This window comes from Chelonoidis abingdonii, chromosome 17 (genome assembly GCF_003597395.2).
Source record: "Chelonoidis abingdonii isolate Lonesome George chromosome 17, CheloAbing_2.0, whole genome shotgun sequence".
Classification (NCBI taxonomy): domain Eukaryota; kingdom Metazoa; phylum Chordata; order Testudines; family Testudinidae; genus Chelonoidis; species Chelonoidis abingdonii.
In genome coordinates, this window is record NC_133785.1 from 14,275,284 (window position 1) to 14,280,673 (window position 5,390).

Here is a 5,390-nt window from a genome sequence, read left to right on the forward strand (position 1 = left end):
TTTATCACTTGAAGCAGCTTACATTTCTTGACCTGCAAAATCTATAGCCAAAAAGTTCAAATGTTGATATTGAATCCTACGTCAGGTTAGCCTCATAGGTAAGCTCTGTAAGAAATAAATGAATGAACCTTTAAGACAGTCCTAAAACAGTGGAACTCTATCCAAATCCACTATATGTGGAAAACAAATGAAATGTTTTCTAGGTCCCAGGGTTAGTATTCAGTAGGATTTGTAGGATTCAGGCAAACAAGAGAAAAAATAGAAACCCAAAGTCTTAAAATTATAGCAGCTTTATACCTGAATTACCTAATTTAATGATATGTGTATTCACTCTGTTTCTCAACTGAACATGTTATTAATACAAGATAAAGGCATATTCATTCTTCAACTCTATTTCTACTTCCTTTTAAAACTATGCAAGCTTTATGTGTTCCTGCATGCAAAATTACCACGCACAGTGCCTATAATGAGCATGAGAAGAAAGATCATACACACTTTTTTTTTAAAATTCTCATTACTTTTAAGCCAATCTCTTGATATTTTTTGGTGAAGGGAAGAAGAAGAGGCAGGGAAAATTCATAGTTTTAGAATTCTTAGAGCTGTAATATTGATATTGTATAAACAGCATATGAACAATGTTTAATCCAATCTAACCCTAAAAAATAGCAGTAGTTGTTTAATGCCCCCTGAATCCGGCCATACCAATATTAGTGTAATTAAAAAGGAAGTGGTCAACTTTCAGGCTGAAAATGTTCTTCTGCTGTCTGCATCTGGGGCCTAAATTGGAATTTTCTCACCATATGGATTCCTCATTTAAAAGAATAAAAAACCTGAAGCATTGTAACAAATCTTACAGATTTTATTGGAATAAGTAACAGAGCTCCCCCAAATGGTTTTCTATAGCTACAGCAGTACATAATATAGTTATACACTGTCCCTCCGACTTTTTGTTAATAAAGTTACATCAAGACTGTCTCTATATGGGTGCACACAAGTGCCTCTGTACATATAGCTGCACACACACACACCTCTCACAAAAGCTACAACCCAAGAAGCCCTAAAAGTTGACCTCATAGCCTTTTGCGAAAAGTCCTATAGAATTTAATGGGGGCAGTAACCAATGATGAGGCATAAAAAGAAATTTCTAAAAACCTAGATAATTTAAAAGTTACTTCTTTACTTTCCATAGGACCCTCTACTTTTTGAACCACCCTATAAAAGTCTATTCAAGTGATACAATTCTGTATTAAATTCTGCAGAATGATTTTTTTTAAAGAAGTAAATAAAATTTATCGTTCTGTATTAAAATCTACAGGACTTTTCCAAAAGAAGAATGAAGGACTTGGTGCAGCCCATCTTGAATAGCTAAAGGATTTGTCAGAAAAAAAAAAAGTTTTTATAAGTGAAATAAACAAACAATAAAAGAAAGAGACCACATTAGCCTCTTGACAGGGTTTTCTATGACTTTTTCCTGCTTGTGGGTACTGCTTAGTTATTCCCTGTAGAAAGAGGGATTGGGGCTGGTTGCATGATGCATTTTAAGGTTTTAAAGTATAAATTTCAGGGTCAAGCTGGTTTGGGCTTGCTTAATTGTTTTCTCAACCTCGTATCTTACCAAGGAAGAGGCTGCTGCTCTCTTGGGGATATTTCTAGCACTGCCATTGTTGAGATGTGTGATGAAGTGAATACAGGATGCACAGAGAGATGACAAAGAAAAAGTAAAACAATCTTAAAGGCTTGGCAATGTAGAACAATAGTTCACTTGCCTCTCCTCTAGAAATTGGCCAAAGACAGAACCGTTTCACAGAACCTCTCCCTGCCCCACCCCTGATCTGTGGGAGTTCAGATGAAATGGGACCCAGATCCAAACCACTCCTGGTTTTGGTTTGGAAAAACAAAACTATGATCAAGTAGTTTTTTACAAAACCAAAACCATCTCAATTTTGCCCACCACAGCTCTTGATTCCATAGATCTATGTTCAAATAGGCTTAGGTCACAAATGAAAGTGTGTTTAGTGGTCTCATCCTGGTCCACATTTGTACACATCACAAAACCACCATAGAGCCTGGTACATTTTAGCAAAACTGACAGCCTCTCATCTCACTGGAAGTGCAGTAATGAAATGGAAGGGGTACTACCAGTCAAAGTTGAGGTACATTGACAGGGCTCTGTGAAAAAGTCAGTGCTGTTAGTCCATCTCTAATATAAGTACAAAATTTACTCATATGTTTTAAAATTGAACAGGAATACTCATACATAATGCTGAAAGAAGAATGAAGCAAGGAACATCTTTCCAGCAAAAATTAAAGAGGGAAAAAGGAAAAAAATCATCACAGCGAACCTTAACTTTGCACTGTGGTATTTATGTGTATTTTTGTATGTTATAAAAAATATGAGCACACAGCATGTTGGTTTAAGGGGAAAAAAAGAAAAAAAGAAACAGAACTACTGAGAAAAGTAAAACACACCCTTGGCGAAGTATCCTAGTCTTTCTCCCCAGAGAGAGAAAGCATTCTATGGTAGTCAGACAAAGAGGAAAGAGAGGATTCATTATTATTGTTGTTGCTGAGTTATATTCTGCATATAAAATATGAGGACAGGCAGAGGTCATTGATTTGAACTCTCTGATGCACTTAATTACTAGCACACTCGGTATAATTCAGTCTAGCTCTCTCTGCAGTACCTGACCATAAAAGTTTGCCAGTTATCTGGTCTTTATTAAGAACATAATATATATATATATATATATATATATATATATATATATATATGAAGGAGCTGGATTAAGACCAGATTTTTTACCATGCCAACTATCTATCTATGTATACACATACACTATTTTTTACTATATATATAGTTGGTATGGTAAAAAAAATCTGGTCTTAATCCAGGTCCTTCTTTCTAAGTAGCATCTTGGTCACACAGCTCAAAAAAACAGTTAATATGGGTTCCATTTCTTAGCTCTTGCTCTGCAGGTGTACGGGCTGAGTCTCTTTTAGGTCACTGTATATTGCAGTAGTGGGTGGCACTAACATTGGCTTATTTGATCCTAAGTAACCATCTTATTTTAGCAAGAAAAGCTGCCCATTTGTGGTTTTCAAATTATGGAATGAGCTTAATTAAACTGTAAAGCATTAAACAACAGTAGGCAAGATGATATCCCTGTGGGCAAGGAGAATAAATCAAGTGCTTTGCAGAAAATAAACAAACTGGTGGTAAAAATAAATCAACAGTTTCCAGTCCCACCCATTGCATTGCCAGTTGAGATAACAAGGTGAGTTTGTCTTTATAAAGCAAATCTTTCTCAAGGACAAGCAAAAGAAGAACAAAAAAATTCCAAGAGGAAGTGAACACATATAAATGCCTTCTGAAAAAAGCACTCTTACTCAAGTCTACAGAAGAAATGGGTAGCCCTACCCATGCTAAAAGTTACACACAAGGAACAGTCAAAATGCTTTCTGGAGATGAACATAAGGAAGCTAAACTATGAATGACTGTAACTTTCCAAAGTTGAGGGAATTTTGAAATGTTACAGAGGGCAACGTGACAGTGTTCCTCCCCCCCCAATTTATTATTCTACAAATTTTACAGGGTTGGAGAAGTTTTGAGAAGTTTCAGAATAGAAAATGGGAAAAGGAAAAGAAAGAGGCAAAAGCAGAGAACAAAACCAAACCAAATATCATGCATGCTGTTGCAAAACAGTAAAAATAGGGTGGGGGAACAGGAGGGGCACACACAACTACAATGTTTTAAAGAAATATTCCTTTCTCAAATTTTGAATAAAAAATTTCACTTTGAATTGAAACAAATATTTCCTGTATAAAATGAAGGACTATGCTTAAAGTCATTCTGATACAAGAGACAAAGCATAAAAAGTGAAAGCCCTTGCTCTTTAGGCAAAACTTGGAACAACCAAGAAATGTGTTTCAGTAGACCTCAGAGAACAACCAGGAATGTGAAGACTAAGACAATCAAAGATTAGATAGGCCAGGACTATGTAACACCTTGCAAACAAGGAGTGCAATTTCAAAACCAGTATGGTGTTTGACTGGCAGCCAATGCAACTTTTTCAAAATAAATTAAATGTGCTCCTGGCGTCTCCTTTTCATAAGAAACCTGGCAGCCACATTCTGTTCTAGCTAGAGTTTATGTAAAGTCCCTGCTTCCCTGAACATAGTGGAAATCCAGTCTATGCTAGGAGTATTTTCACTGTTCTTCTTCTGAAGTATTCTTGCATCCTCAAATACCACCCTGTGATTTTTTTTTTATCAGTCTACTGTAATGAAGATTTAATGGGAAGAGCCAGTTAAATCAAACTAATGAAATATTAGAAACTAATTTATTTATCATTACATGCCTGTATGAATATAAGATAAATTTTGCATTTGGCATTAGTGTTGTTGAAAAATATTTATTTTAAAATATTTTATTTGTGGCCACTTCTGCTTTAGGAAAGGAATTTTGATGTGCTTTTACTATAAGAAAGAAAAAATTCATTTTCATGTGAGTGACTGAACTAGTAGCAAGTCAAGGAGAAACAGGAAGGTATCATAAAATTAGGAAAAATTCAATCTTTAAAAAGGGGGAAAATAGCAATCTTTGCAATTATGGCACATGAATTCTAATTTTAGTCCCTAATAAATAATGGAACAAATATCAAGAAAGAAAAACTAAGGTAACTAGAAGATAGCGGAACATGCACGAAACAATAGGGGCCAGATCTTGAGCTGGTGTAAATCAGCATCGCTCCATAGCAATGCTGATTTACACAATCTAGGATCTGGTCTGACATTTATCAAAAACAAATTATACTAGGTTAATCTGATTATTTTAAAAGCAATTTACAAACTCAGGACCAAATTCTTAGTTACTTGGATGTAACTCAGGAGAGTTTCCACTGCAGTTCATGCAGATTTATATCAATGTAAATGAGCAGAGAATCTTGCCCTAGTCGATGGAAAGAATGCAGTGGATGGAATGTGTTGAGACATGAGAAACATATCGTACAGTGTCACGCAGTCTCACTTGAAAAAGTAATTCAGCTTGGTGTGTGCATTTATACATGGATGGGAAACTGACTGAAGACCATGATATAACAGCAGTCTCCACAGCGTTGGGAAAAGGAATCCAGTGGAGTGCCAGACGGATCGGTGTTGGCCTCAGTTTTATTTGAGATCTGTATTAGTCATCTTAAAGGGGAGGGAACACCATACAAATTAAATGTGCAGATTATATTAATTTAGGAGGCATTGCAAACCCAAGTAAGGACAAAGAATACAAAAAGACTTGAAGAGGTTAAAAATGTGTATAGGGAATAATAAATGGGATGCAATATAAAAATGGTTGCTTACAGAACAGGAATATGTGTATACTGTATATAGTATATTAT